We start from the raw sequence: 16,118 nt of genomic DNA, 5'->3' as shown, positions 1-16,118 counted from the left end.
TAGGGTCAACGGTCACGCACTGAAAGTCAAAGAGCTCCACCTGTTTACAGTTTTGTTTCTCCGTCGGCTCAGGAAGAGTCCCGAACACTTTGACATGCTGCAAAACGTGACATGTTTCAACAATTTACACAGTGCAGCGCGCGTTGCTTTTTCATGATCAAACCAAGAGCACCGTTTATGATGCTAAGCATGGGAATATCGAGAGTCCTATGCGTTCCATGTTCTCACAAAGGACCCGTGCTCCTCCCTAATGGAAGTAAGTTTTATTTCCAAACCGATGACATCGAATTACTTCTGGACAAGCAACAAGGCAGTGCAGAAGAAAATATTTGGGACGCATTTGCGCTGGGGAAGGAGCACGCGCATCATCCCGCGCATTTTTATGTGGATGCGAACAAAAGTCGGCACTTGCAAACGGAGTGGGATGTCTTTTCCTGGTGTTCAATGATGAACGTCTTGTGGTCAAGGTAACATTGCACCCGAAGAAAGGCATGTATTTTGGTTAATTTCATGCTGTTACACGTTTTCCGCGCTATTTTTCAAGAGGGAATTACCCCTGTTATCTTTTGAAAAGCAAGCATGCAAGACTAACAAAATCCAGCATCAGACAGTGTTCACGGAGCTAAACCGAAATGATATCTTCCATTGGCAGTCATTACTCGTTCAAATCAGAGCAAAGTGGGATGAAAACATCATCTGGTGCCATATTTGTTTAATGTTTAGTCTTTCTCTACTCATCACCCGTGAACATGTGATCAGACCTGCCCACCCCTGCTCACCGTGGTACACAGAACCTTACATTAATACCGGAATGAGTAAATGAGAGGTTGAAGCCCTTGTCACTTCCAGCTAAGAAATGCGAACCGTACAAAACAAGCAAAAAGAAGCACGCGAATCCTCAGGGGTGAGTATTCAATATTGGTGGTGTCATGCAAGTACCGCTTAGCTAGGCATACTTAAAAGTAACCAGCTTCAAGGATGAGAAATGGCGGGCCGCCAATAGCATCACCCATTTAGTAGTGATGCAAAAAGGCAGGTTAATACACTGCAAAGTGTCAGGAGCTGAACAATACCGTGGCTCACGCGCCGCTAAGCAAGTTTGTCAGCTGAGCAAGGTTGACAAGGTTGTTGTCAGAGACTGCAAGACTGCGGTGAGCAAGGTTGTTGTCAGAGACTATAGAGATGGCGCTGTAGTCAGTCATATCGACGCCATCAATTTGCGGAAACTAAAGTATCTCTGACACACATCAGCATGTATGTGTACATCAACCCACGTTATACATTAGTTCCTTTGATCTATATCTCTCGCTCTCTTCTATCTTTTCTTCTCTTCTCTCAACGCTCTCTCGTCTTTTTCTTCGCTACTCGATCTCCCTCTCTCTCTCTTCTCTCTCTTTTCTCCTCTCGCTCCCGATCTCGTCTCTCCTCTCTCTCTTCTTATCTCTCTTCTCTACCTATCCCTCTCTCTCTCCTATCTCTCCTCTCTTCTCTCCTCTCTTTGTTTTCTCTTCTCTTCTCTCTCATCTCCTCTATTATCTATCTCTCTATCTCTCTCTCTATATCTTCTCTCTTCTCCTTCTCTCTTTTCCTCTCTCTCACTCGCTCTCTTTTCTACCCTTACCTCTTACCCCTCTCTCTCTCTCTTCTCTCTATCTCTCGCTATCTCTACTCTCTCTAGGTATTTTTTCTCTGCTCTCTCCTGCACCTCCTCCTTCTCCCTCTCTTCTTTCTATGTTCTCCGCTACTCTCACGCGCACGCATATGCACACACACACACACACACACACACACACACACACACACACACACACACACACACACACACACACACACACACACACACACACACACACACACACACACACACACACACACACACACACACACACACACGCGCATGGTTGCCTCTGATACCTCGTGCTCATGAGTGGCTTTGATTAGTCAGGGACCCCGCGCCGCCCACCCCGCCAGACCTGTCTGCAGGGCCTGTGGGAGGAAGAGACGCCGCCCACCGGCTTCGTCGGGCCGCTAGGCAGGGTCCATAGGAAACAACCTGCGCCGTCGGTTCCGTCGAGCACACCCTCAGCAGTCTTTGTAATTACACGCAGCGTCTCAATTACTGCAATTTTAATCAAATGCTCAAGAATGGTTTTGTTAGTTTCCTGCTGACTTCGAGAGGCTACCGATGCTGTCAAACTGCGGTGCCAAAAGGTCATCTCGTGGTTTTGGCCCAAAACAAGAAGTGGCAAAGAGGTGATAATAATGAGTGGGAATGGTTGAAAAAGTGTTTTCTTGTCTATCTTTTATCAAGACCTTATTGCATTTAACACACAGCGTCAAAGAGTGTTGAGAGCTATTAAGTTGCGAATCTATGCAGTACAATAAATATTTGAGACTGCGTCATCCCCTAGCTTTAATGATTCAAATATATGCAACATGGGATCAGAACTACAAGGAGCGCACAAGCACGTAATAAGCCACAGTGTCCATTTATTTTTTTCTGCAAAATATTTCTATTTTCTGCAAGATAGCCAAATTGTTGAGCAAAATGTCATACTTCACTCCCCATATCAAACAACAATAGTTAAATAAAAGCAGGATTGATGAACAGCACGGTGTGTAGGCAGCATGTCTGTCTGAGCTTTTTGCTTGGCTGGATTTCTAAGATCAGCACCCGCTCTAACTACTTGTTACACCAGGCCTGACCCTACTATCCGGTCGTCCAATTCCGGGTCAACGTCAGCATTTTGCTGGCGAAAGTTTATCATGCAGCCCTTTGACGTCACCAGGCCTTTAGCATGGCTGCTGCCACGGGCCTCAGGCCCTGCCAGTTATGGACAAAAAGCTAACGCTTAAAGCAAACGAGACCGCCTCAGCACGTGGTTGGTAAATCTCACGACAGGGCTAAAGAGCTGTCGGGGCGAACGTTTTGACCATGTCACACATCAAATTCGAACCCGGATGTCAGGCCATGGGGTCCCTTCCTGCTGTGCATAGGTCCTTGCCCAACATCTCAGGCGCAACACTAGCAACGTTACGTTTCTTTGTTAAGCTGCAAAATCAAATCAATATGATCTATAACAAATCAAATCAGGTCTCCCCGTCGGAACAGATTCCACGAACAATTTGAAATGGGTAGTTTCGGACTTTGCTGGAAGCTGCTGCCACCTGTAGGCCTGCTAGTGCTGCCACCTTCAACACGCGCCCGGGTGGTCGGCTTGACACCCTTCGCTCGGGAGGGGGGGGGGGCAATTTGACCCCCTGAGATTTCGGGAACTAAGAAAGCTAGAGACACCAAATCTACAGGATGTGTTGACCTGTACGTGAAATCATGTAGGTCCCAGTTTCAGGCTCCTAGGTCATGATATTCGGGTCAAAAAAGATCAAACAAGGTCAAGTTCCAGGCTGGTCTCCAAAGTGCCCCCAGAACCTAGATAACCGTTTCTTAGCAACAGGTCACATGGTCATTTAAGGTCAGTAACCTTGTTTGACCTTTTCAAGATCAAGGTGTCCAAAATAATGCAAGCTTGCCTTGAGTTTTGCATTTGATTAAGCGACAAAGATGACGCTAGGCAGTATATTCCCAAAACAAAATGTTGCCTGGGTCATTTACGGTCAATGACATATTCTGACCTCTAAGAAGTTCATGGGAGATGCATAATGCGGTTCCTGCTGTCAATAAACTCGAAATGATCACCAGAAACTATCCCATACAGCAAGCCCTGTATTAACAAAACAGGTTGGTTTTGACCTTGGTGTGACCTTTATACCTGACCTTAGGTCGATGCAATTGGCTCATTCAACTGTTGTGTTGCCTAAGAAAGCATCTCAAAGATGTATGGCTTCGTCTAACACTCCGTTGTTAGATCAGATGGAAGAATTCCCTAGAAATTGCCTTCGCTGAAACCATGACCTGACTTTGACCTGCATAGGTCAACAATCTTACAAGATGCACCTAAATTTCTGGAAAATTTCTGCACCATTCTGGAAAACCTTCGGGTGGGGATCAATTTGACCCCACCCCACCCGAGCGCGGGTTAACGTTCTGGTGCTCTGCTCGACTGAGTGGACCGCCGCTCGCTACGCCGCTTGCAGCCACCGCGCTGGGCAGCTGGTGTTTGGTGTTCTGTTCGGCTGCGTGGACCGCCGCTCGCTGCGCCGCCTTCAGTCACCCCGCTGGGCAGCTTGTGTTTGGTGGGATGATCAGCTGATTGTGCCGCTTCGCTACCGTAAGCCTTCTCCCCCCCCCCCCCCGTCCTCTTCCCCTTTGTGCTGTGCTCTCTCTGTGCTCTTCTTCCCAGAGCAAAACGGTGTTTCCGTCAGTGTCCCATCAGCGGCAGCGGATGGCGGAAGTGGAGGTCCTGTCACTCTCGGGTCTGTCTGTCTGTCGCTCTCAGGCCAATGGAAACCTCTTGAAGCACAATCCGTCGGTGAGATTGCGATCAAACCAGCTGGCACGAAAAAAAAACACACCAAATCAGACTTCAGGGGCGTCGTAACTTTGGGGAAAAGTGATTACTGAAAGGCGGTGCTGTTCCTGAGTGCTGCCCGAAACAACGTGAAAGTTCGCATTGCTACGCAAAAATTATGTTTTAAGACATTTAGCGAATGATACGCTGATAGTTTTCAAGGATCATGGTTTATTTTGTATGAATGACTGGTGGCTATATGAAGTGTCATGCTGAGGCGACAGACTGCTCGGCAATAGAGTGTCATGCTGAGGCGACAGACTGCTCGGCAATAGAGTGTCATGCTGAGATAGAGTGTCATGCTGAGGCGACAGACTGCTCGGCAATAGAGTGTCATGCTGAGGCCACAGACTGCTCGGCAATAGAGTGTCATGCTGAGGCCACAGACTGCTCGGCAATAGAGTGTCATGCTGAGGCCACAGACTGCTCGGCAATAGAGTGTCATGCTGAGGCGACGACGCTCGGCAATAGAGTGTCATGCTGAGGCGACAGACTGCTCGGCAATAGAGTGTCATGCTGAGGCGACAGACTGCTCGGCAATAGAGTGTCATGCTGAGGCGACAGACTGCTCGGCAATAGAGTGTCATGCTGAGGCGACAGACTGCTCGGCAATAGAGTGTCATGCTGAGGCGACAGACTGGCAATAGAGCGTCATGCTGAGGCCACAGACTGTTTGGCAATCACTGACCATTAGGCTGCAACCACTAACCGACAGCGCACGGTGACTGCGGTCATTGCAGCCGGAACTGCGGGCAGCGGTGTTGCGCCCACATATGGATGCTCGCTCGCAGGCACGGGCTTCGTCATCCCCGCCATTTGGTCTCTGAAGGGGCTGTGGGAGTGCTGTGACAGACCACAGCAAGACTGACCCCGACTGCGTCGTACCTCCCGGCTGACCTGTGCAGGAGCTGCGGGAGTGCTGTGACAGACCACAGCGAGACTGACCCCGACTGCGTCGCCCCTCCCGGCTGACCTGTGCAGGAACTGCGGGAGTGCTGTGACAGACCACAGCGAGACTGACCCCGACTGCGTCGTACCTCCCGGCTGACCTGTGCACGAGCTGCGGGAGTGCTGTGACAGACCACAGCAAGACTGACCCCGACTGCGTCGTACCTCCCGGCTGACCTGTGCACGAGCTGCGGGAGTGCTGTGACAGACCACAGCGAGGCTGACCACGACTGCGCCACCTACTAAAACAATCGATTCATCATCTTAATCGGCACATTAACATACCGTGTGTACAATATCACATAGGAATGCGTAGACCAGTGGTCGAAGTCTTGAGCCAATGCTGGCTTGATCAGTGGCCCCAGATACAAGTCAGATCAGATCAGCAGATCGGCGGCATGCAGGCACTAGCACGTCGAGCTGGAACTAGGGTTACAAAACATGAACTGCTAAGCTGAAAAGAAAATGTTTTTTGGGAAAAGGTAGCATGTGAGATCCCTTGTCACTTTTGCACAAGAATATGAGAACGTTGAAATGCGGCATTGGAGGCTTATCATTACGGAGCATCCATGGGCGCACCTTTACAGAAATACTGCCCAAGGTAAGGGGGCACGTGGTTAACAGACAGGCGACAAAGTGGCTAGAGGGGCCAACAACTTAAAGTTAACATTTTTGGGAAAGGCATAAGACAACGCAGACCTAAAAAATCAGGAGCGCTAATCACCCGTAATCGTTGATTCATGCTCTAAACACACAAGATGATGTGGGACCGCGATTTGAGCGGCATTGCTCAGATAAGGCTGGCTTGTACAGGAACGAGAAGAGAGAAGAGGAAAAGAAAGAGAAGTTATTGGTTACGCCAACTTTTCGGTTAAAAGCTGAGAGAGTAGAGAGAGTGTGCGTGTGAGAAAGAGAGAGAGAGAGAGGAGAGAGAGAGAGAGAGAGAGAGAGGAGAGAGAGAGAGAGAGAGAGAGAGAGAGAGGAGAGAGAGAGAGAGGGAGAGAGATGAGAGAGAGAGAGAGAGAGAGAGAGAGAGAGAAGAGGGAGAGAAGAGAAGAGAAAGAAAGAGAGAGGGAATGTGTGTGTGTGTGTGTGTGTGTGTGTGTGTGTGTGTGTGTGTGTGTGTGTGTGTGGTGTGTGTGTGTGTGTGTGGTGTGTGTGTGTGTGTGTGTGTGTGTGTGTGTGTGTGTGTGTGTGTGTGTGTGTGTGTGGTGTGTGTGTGTGTGTGTGTGTGTGTGTGTGTGTGTGTGTGTGTGTGTGTGTGTGTGTGTGTGTGTGTGTGTGTGTGTGTGTGTGTGTGGTGTGTGTGTGTGGTGTGTGTGTGTGTGTGTGTGTGTGTGGTGTGTGTGTGTGTGTGTGTGTGTGTGTGTGTTCATGCAATCTTTCGTCTTGGGCTTTACAATGCGTCTATTTCACCCATTACTCTGCTGATAAAGGTAAGCACAACGTGCAGTATTTTCACGCCCTTTATTGTTCGTCCGCCTCTAAAACACTAATCAGGTGCAAAAATGAATTGAAGTGACGATGTTCGGCAATTGTACGCATTTATTTTTGATACTTTTCGCCATGATATATCTATCAGCATACTGGACTTAGTTACCTCGGTTTGCCTCAGTGACAAACGTCCCTCAAACAAACATCATCACCTCAGTTCTGTTTCGATGGTCGTTGGTAGCTTTCGTTAGTTATGCACAGTGGGCGGAATCTGATCAAGCAGCACATACTCTTCGCAATGTACCTGAGCTGCATTTTTCCCACATAGGGTTAGGTAAGTTAGGCGGTTATGTGGTTTTTCCACCTCATACTCACTATGCCCAGACGGTTCCCGAAATCTATGGCCCGTGACTGGAGCCGGGATTGCCCATTCGTTGTCCGGCGTGCATGCACATTAAGACGGCGGGAAAATTTATATCACAAGGCTCATCCTACGTTATCCACACCTCATTGAACATGACATCATATCTAGCATTGTAGCATTCGCGCTTTGCCACTGCTGTAACGAGATTGGTCCATGTTCCCGGCTAAGGGGGCCTGCGACTCAAAGATTGTCACAATATCCGCATTTCAGGGAGCGATTAGGGGGGGGGGGGGGTGCAGCTATGGAGGTCACGCCGCCTGGCAGCTATGGCCTGCAGTATCTCTACAAAGCAGAAAAGTCCCTGGGGCCGTAAAACTGGTCAGCATTTCTACGATCACTTGGCATTTCCACCAAGCTCCCGGCTTTGTGCTGAAGCCCGACATCCTGGCATGAGGGGCCGCTAATCACACGTGAGAACGGAGCTCCTATAAGCGGACCAGCGCTTGTAAGTATTGCTGGCAAGAAAGCAACGGGATCTCGTACCTGACTGAATACATATACCGGCACGCGCTGCTTCTGGGCTGGGTGGAAGGAGGCCGGTAGTGTAAAGGTTATGACGCACGTCTGGGAAACCAAAAGCGCGTAGTTTGATTCCCCACGGTGCCTGCCCTTCATGCGGCCTCAGCAGCTGAATGAGTCGTAAAGCCTCAATGCAGATGATGATGGCCGGTGAAACCCACAAGGCAAAGGTACCATGTTGTAAACACTAGATTTGAACCAATCATTAAGTGAAACATTTCAAGACACGTGCGACATGAAAATGCCACAAACAGCGTGTTTCTATAACCACCACTGTTGTGAGCAACCATGCTATGGCAACCCACTAAAGATGGAGGCTCCTGACCGTGTGGGAGCCTCGGTCTTGCAGCCCCCTCTAAGCTGGTGACTTCCCACTGCGTATGCCTGGAAGATAAATCCATCTACGACCTGTTCTGGTGACCGAGTAGGTGGTTTTCAGCACCTCTTTTATAGTTGGTTGACCTTGACAAGCAACGACATCCACGAGGAGTCGAGGTCTCATCCATAAAAGCCCGGATAGACGAGGTCCACGGCTAAAGTCACGCCCCCTTAAAGAGATCCGCAAACGGGAGAGAGAGCGAAACAATTAGGCGAATGCCAAGCGAAAATTAGCTTGACTGTGGGCATGTCCATTTCCATTTAACATCCTTCTTCTCCCCCTCCGCTCTCATTTCCCGCCCCCCTCACGGTCGTCCCGACCTGGACCATCGCCGACATTTCTTGCGTCGTTGCCACTGAGCACAGAAGCGCGTTCAGTGGCGAGTAGTGAAGGGGTGCGCCCAGTATAGGAGCAGCAGAACGGCCAAACGGTTCACCAAATCCTCTTGAAAAGCATTGTATTGGTGAGTACTGGTAAGACATCACACTGCAATCAACCAATGCAGTTATCCATAAAAAGATGCGTTGAGAAGCAAAGAATTGAAGCCATTCTACACCATTTCAGCACAGTGACGTTAGACAGCACAGGATCACCACACCTAGCAACGGCATTTGGGGTATCCTCCAAGCCACTGCTGGGGTCTCGGCTGTCACGCAAACGATGTGGTTCTGGCCGACAGTGTGCGAGTCGCCGGCTGCCCCCCCCCCCCCCCCCCTCCCCGCCCCACGCCCGCCCCGCCCCGCTCGGTCCACCGGGCGGCCTTCAGCAAGGACGCGGTAGACCGAGCCAGAAGGCTGACTCACCCTCCCCGTTCGTCTGGTGCTTTCTGTATCTCTGTCAGGTGTCAAGAGGGGCGGTCCAGACGAAACTCCAGTTGGGGTGTGGGGGTGAGTTCAACGCGGCAGGGTTGAGGTAGTGCAGTAGGTGCTCAGAATGAAGCTTGTTGACTGACCCACTCGTCGCCAACGTTATCGTCAGGGGCGCACGCAACACCTCAGCACACCAGGCATAGCAAGTACACTCTCTTGCGTGAACTGAAAAACGCAGTGTAACGTTCTCAGCCAAGTCGGGTTAAGCTTAGTGAAAGCTCTTTCCCTACGTGTGAGTCCGTGCCACCTTTGGTAATCTTGCGGTGTGATCCTTCCATCCCCGATCACCTGCGCTGGGGTCTGTCCTTCCATCTCCGATCACACGCGCTGGGGTCTGTCCTTCCATCTCCGATCACCTGCGCTGGGGTCTGTCCTTCCATCTCAGGCTGCCGTAGCGTGGGCCATGCCGACCTTCGCCATAGACACCCCTGGCCTCACCACGGTGGCCGTTGGCCCAGGTCTGACCCGTCTGCCGGCGGCCACGGGCGGTGCGCCTGTCCGAAGGCCGCGCCGCCGCGCCGCCACCTCCGGCTGCTGGCGGTGCTGTCCGGCGCGGCCTTGGCAGGCACGGGCGCCGACCGCCGCCCCTAATCGCTGTTTTTAACGCAGTGAACGTCTGCCTGGTCCGGTGGTGGCCGGCCGACCGTTCGTCGCGGCCGCATGGCCATCTCCTGCGCGTGGGGGTGTCGCCGCCGTCGTCACAGCCGTCGGCGGCGTGTCCGGCGGCCGACTGCTCACCTGCCGAAAGTAAAAGTGTTTGGCCCCTGCCGACTTTCGGCCATGGCGAGTTTGCAGGTGCCATGCCACGACGTCAGACCTCCGTTATTTGCGATACATGCCGGAGATAGGGGTCTGCAGCTAGCGCTGCAGCGGAAGAATTGTTCCCTCGACCTCGGCGCCCCGCACCGTTTAAATGGAACGTGAGTCAAAGCTCGTCGAGCTGGGCAATTGACCGAAATGACCTTCGACTCGGCATGCTCCGAGAAGTCGAGGGGAGTCGGTGGAGGTGGCGTGATTACCTAACACGAGCCCCTGAGCTCTGCGGGAGCTTACATTGCGTCCGGTACCCACACAGCAGCTGGTCGTAGCCATTGAGCACAGCACAAAAAGACACCTTGGAGCAGACATACCTCCGTACGCGCCTGGGGCCTGCACGCGTGTGCATGCATGTGAGCGTGGGTGTGAGCGAACATGTGCACATGTGAGTGCGTTTCTGCGTATGTGCATGCTACGTGTACCGTGTGTGCTTACAACGCCGAACGTAGCTAACAGGCTTGATTGAAGTCGCCACTCTGCAGGGCTCTCCGCACATCTTTAAGTCTTGAAGAGTATTCAGTGAGAAGCACTTCCTCAAAGTTCCATAATGTGACTGGATGATTTCTTTTTAATGCTTCTGAATTGCCCCCACCGCGCTCGCTGCCGAATACCTCATTGAGGTGAACTCCGGGCTTGGCAGGCAATACGAGTTGTTGCCAAATCGTGCTTTCGCCACATTATCATTGTCTTAATATGCAGTGTTAGCTTGGACTTAAGGTCGAGGGCGAATGAAGGTGGGCGCACCAATGAGGCCACCACTTCGCTGCGTCACTGCAGATTCGTTGACGTTTTTGGCTTAATTATACGGTAATGCGCATCGTACCCGTCTTGCACCCGGACTATTTATTGTTAGAACCGCCCTTAATAATGTCCCGGGCTCGTTCGAGCAGTTGAAAGGGGTAGTCAAGGATTAATTCATACGAAATTAATTCTTTGACGTGCCATTTCCAGCGGGAGTGAGGTCCCCCACGAAGCGCCCGCAGGCGACCAACAAAGCTCAGCAGATCCTACTGCCGTCTATTGACGCACTCCGTTGGCGTTTAGACATGCTGTATTCAGCCCGTCTGCGAACCGAGCCGTCTCAAACGGCGTCGGGCCACGCTGCTCGTGACGCCGGCTCTGGCGCCATCGCACCTGGCCCTGCTGCCGCCCGCGCTGCTGCAGCTGACAGCAGGGCTTGGCCGGGACGCGCCGCGGCGCAGCCCAGCCCGACCTCGGCCCATCGCCGCCGGCCTCCGCCGCGCCGGCGGCCAAGGATGCCGCCGCGAACTTGATCCACATTCTCGGCGCGGCTCGGAGGCGGTGTCAATGTCACGGCAGGCGGGCGGACAGGTGGGCCGGGTGCGCCGCCCCGGGGCCCGGATACCGCGGCCGGCCGGCGGCGGCTCAGTGCCCGCACGCGGAGCCGAATGGGCGGCAGGGTCCGCATGCCACACCCGCCGTGGCTGCTATCAGGCGTGGCCCTGGCTGAGGGTCAGCAGCGTGCCGGAGCTGACGTCAGCAGGCCTCCACTTTCCTGAACTGGTAGAAGCATTGGAAGGTCCATTGCTTGAAGGCTGCAAAAATGACATCAGACCTACGAGCATTGCTTGCTTTCACGTTTGTCTTGAATTCACGTGCAAAGTTTTGTAGTTTTGTAGATGGCGAAAATAAACTTCCAATACCCTCCGTTAGCGATTTTTTGTGTGCTCCGTGTACCCTTAAAGCTCAAAATCATTGATGTGAAATGGTGTCGCAGTTTCCTTTAGTATGTTTTGATGTTAGGTGATGGAAAATCTTCCGGTCTCACCTGGAGTTCGATTCGATGTTGAGCGCATGTTAGCAACAAGTTAGTCAGCAGCTCAAGTCAATCCAGTCAACAAACTCCAATATCACGGCGCTCAGTACTAGCCTAAAAAGGGTGCTGGTCACTTTAAGCTCACACAGAGTCCAGGAAGAGTTCTCTTTTGCGCACTCTGTGCAGTACGCACCGCAACGGCCATCCACCGTAGCATGTGCTCATTCACCGCATTATGTGACCATGCAGCCAAAAAGCGAAAAAGAAGAATATGTGTGGAATAAATAGTAGTCCCAGAGCAAGAAAGATCCGTAAAACGTCGATAGAATAATGTATGGAACTACATCGCATAAACGCACGCACCAACACCAAGCTGAAGCAGTGGGGACTTTGATTAGCCTAGATTAATCTTCATTTTGTTCAATCTCATCGATCCGCACCCTCAGAATATTTCCGCCGTGTTTTGGAATTATTTTCTTCAAACAAGCGCTGACAGGGTGAAGCGGGCCTAAGTATTAGATGCCAACTACACATTTCAATCCTTCTTCCGACACCTGCTAGCTGTGCTTTGAAGCTTGTCAGACGGGGTCTCGAGGTCCAGCGCACAGCCTGCACGGCGCGCTCAGACGTCAGACGGGGTCTCGAGGTCCAGCGCACAGCCAGCACGGCGCGCTCGCAATGCCATGCCTGATAGCGTGTCAGCCACGATGAAAGGTGTGCAGAGAGCGTGGCCATATGCCGGAACGACGAGTCACTGGGGCTGATGCTGTCGTGTCATGATTAAATGGATGCATCATGGAGCCCGAAGGATGTGATTCATCAGCATCGAAATGACTGAAAATGGCTCACTCACACCACGCTGACGCAGATTGTTTAAATTCGTGACTGTGGTGGCCTTCATGCTCGGGTACTTGCTGGAAATACGTTAATTGAATAGGGAAAATTACAAAGACTGTTCCAGCTTAGCGTGTCCTCGAGTGCATAGCACTAGCTTCTGTTCAACCTCGCTGCGATATGTACAGCAATTTAAGATTTAAGTACTGACATACTAACGGCAATCATGCTGCATGCCGCACGCGATTCAAATTTGCCAAGTAAATCCGATGTCGATGCTTCATCCGCCTCGATAGCACACTAGTTTGGTGACACAACATGACACACACTGTTATCTTCAGTAGCAGCCTTTCGGCACTTCCTCACTGCCCCAGTCACTTGCCGACCGCCCATTCACCTAACAGTCAGTTTCGTCACCATACGCAACCGGCGACTGCGCATCCGCTCCGTCACTGCGTCACCGCGTGCCCCAAGCGCCCGCTGCCGCCGCCGTCCGCCCCGAGGTACGGGTCGCCGTCGGCAGCGCCGGTAGCGACTGACACGCAGTGCCCGATCTGACCGGCCGGAGATCCAAACCACGGATGCATCACTGTTCGTCACGATTCAGCGTGCCAATGGCTACACAAAACTGATATCCACGATATACAAGTACGCATGGTTCTAAAAGCTGATGTAAGACCCTAAATTTGTTATTTCTACGCCACTGAGTCTTTTTGACGCACCAGAGATCGCTTCGATTGATGGCTAATGGCATTAGTCTGATGCACGTCGACACGGGGTGTTCGATGGCACTTGCTGCGGCGAGTTTAGTTTTCGAGGCCGCGGGCAGCCCCGGGCTCCCGCTGGCCGACTGGAGCTCCCGCTGGCCGACTGGGGCTCCCGCGGGCAGCCCCGGGCTCCCGCTGGCCGACTGGGGCTCCCGCTGGCCGACTGGGGCTCCCGCGGGCAGCCCCGGGCCCCCGCTGGCCGACTGGGGCTCCCGCTGGCCGACTGGGGCTCCCGCTGCCCGACTGGGGCTCCCGCTGGCCGACTGGGGCTCCCGCTGCCCGACTGGGGCTCCCGCTGCCCGACTGGGGCTCCCGCTGGCAGACTGGAGCCAGTGAGCGTCGCTCGTCCGGCCCGAGTCGAGCGCCGCACACGTGATACACGCCAACAGCGCAAGCATTCGGCGATCGAGCACCGCGTGATGCATCTCTGTGGAGGTAATCTATCTCGGCAGCACGCTACGTATATCAGCCGGCGTGATGGAACCCCTCCCACCTGGAGCTCTAGACCGCTTCGACAGCGTGCTGGCAATTAGAGGACGCGGTCTCCTCGGTTGGAACATCCAACCCCGCTCAATCATGGCGATGTCCTGCGCAGTGCACACCCCCTTGACCTTCGTCGGCGCCGCGTGCGTCACGAGCGCGTGTGACGCGGCTTCCGCCGCGGTGGCCACGTGACGGCCGTGGCGCGGCCCGGTCGCTGGCCGGGCCGACTGCGTGCGAGGCCCCAGCAGTGCGTCCGCCACGTGAGAGCTGCCCGGCTGGTGCCGTCGCGCCGCCAGCCTCGCCGGTCCCACGTCGCCAGCACCCCCACAGCGCGGGCCTGCCCGTCCGAGGGCGCACCACACGTCAGTGCACAGAAAAAGGAAAGACAAGCAATTTCACTTGTATTCATTTTTCACGAGTAGAACATCTGACTGGTCAGAGAGCTGTACAGTTCGATATCAACAGACGGCTATTAATCGACACTGGTAAATATCGCAAAATACAGCTATACAGATACATGTTCATCGTGATAATTTTCCACTTTTAGCCTGAGAAACCATTCTTTGCCTTTGTACATCTCGGTAAAATTATGACACAAGTCATGCCTAAGGCGAAATGAACTTGATCTGAGCGTCAGCGAGTCACGCATCAGAAGCGGCCGAGCGACAGTGACATCCCCAGTCAGTGCCCCAGCAACCGCCTGGCGCATGTGACGTCATTCAGTCGGTATCCCGGCAGCTGCTCGGCGCCGGCCACGTCATCCGGTCGGTGCCCCAACAACAGGCGCTGGTGGGACGCGAAAGCCAACCCGACGGACCATACACAGTCAGCCAGACCCTCCCCAAACACCGTGCGGAGCCCCAACCCTCTAGTCGCACCCGCCCCACTACACCGGCCGGAGATCATACAGCTTCAGTGCTGGCGGCGGGCGGGCCACGCACCGCCCTCGGGTCAACACCTTGACACGGTAACCCAGATCAAGGTAGACGACGCCGCGCGAGCCGCGGCCGGACGGCGCGATACGCCGGACGGCCGCCGCGACTCCGCGCGGTCCCTCCCACCCCCCCCCCCTCCCCCCCCCCCGCTTCCCCAGTAACGGTGGACAACCGACGTCTGCTGCAGCGACACTCCAGTGCAATCGCACTGGCGCCCCTTTCCCACACAACGAGAGCTGCATTCAGCCGGTGGACATACGACGGAACCGTATGCGGTCTGGATAGCCGAAAGTCCGTCACTCAGGCTGGTGCCCATGCCACCGCACGCGTCCCGAAGAGAACATGAACGGGACCGAGGAGAGTCGAACGGAGGCCGCTGCAAACCTCGCGAAAACAGCCGCGCCGTCCATCGACAAATAACGCGGCGCGACCTGCAGACGCATGATGGGCACGCCGCGCCCCTGCGACTGCCGAGGCCGGCTGGACCGGGCCCGCGTCGAGGCGGCCGCGGCGGAGGCACGCCCCGCCGCGTGACGGGCGGCCGCGAGCCGCACCGCCTGTGACGCGGAACTGGAATGGAGGAACGACTTTTGCCGGCTGGAGCGGCGCTGAGCTGTCGAGCGAGCGACGCCACAGCCCGCACCGGATCAGGGAGCGTTCAGTCGTGTTTGGCAGACATGGAGCGAGTGATCACAGAAGAGTTGTCGACCGCGTTGCCAGCCGACGCCGCGTCCCGGGGCTCCGCCGCCGGGCCGCGGCGACGCCGACTCGGCAGGAACCAGCAGGCATCACAGGACCGGTCCCGGCACACTTGGTCTGGTGCCGCGGACGCACGCGCATGTCTCGTCTGTCCACACCGTCCGGCTAAAGAAGTCTGACCCGCAGCACTGATCCGCCGCCAACTTGCTCCGCCCGCAACGCCGACAACAGCACTAAAACAACACTGCAGCATGTCCAGGCACGCACTATGTCAGAATAGTCTTTAATATATTGATGCACAAACGCGTGAAAGACCAACATTATCAGAGCAGAGCGTCCCAACCACCGGTTCCCGATTTTTTGATGCCACGCACGGCGTGGACAAATGCCTGCATAATAGAAGCCCCGGCATATGACACGGCCACCTGCCCTGCTTGAACTCTCATACGGCCCGGAGGACTGGTCACACCCCTTACGAACCCCACCGCGAACACCCGCGAAGGTCCCGGCCTGACTTGCATTTGTAGCCACAATACTTTCCCAGAGCGGAACCGCCCGGCCCGGTGGACGCCATGGCTGCGACGGCGCGGAAGGGACGCAACTTCTCCGCGCAGATGGCGGGTCCGCTGCTGGCCAGCTCAGGCCGCACAGGCTCGGCAGCCAGCAGCGGCTCCGGACGGCGGCCACCGCGGCCAGCTGCCGGAGCGCCCTCGGCAGCCGGCGCCGGCGCCGGCCACGTGCTGGCTGCTCTGACGGCGTGGACGG

The sequence above is a fragment of the Pollicipes pollicipes genome, unplaced genomic scaffold (genome assembly GCF_011947565.3).
Source record: "Pollicipes pollicipes isolate AB1234 unplaced genomic scaffold, Ppol_2.1 Scaffold_4881;HRSCAF=5763_pilon_pilon_pilon, whole genome shotgun sequence".
Classification (NCBI taxonomy): Eukaryota; Metazoa; Arthropoda; class Thecostraca; order Pollicipedomorpha; family Pollicipedidae; genus Pollicipes; species Pollicipes pollicipes.
This window is presented reverse-complemented; position numbering follows the sequence as displayed.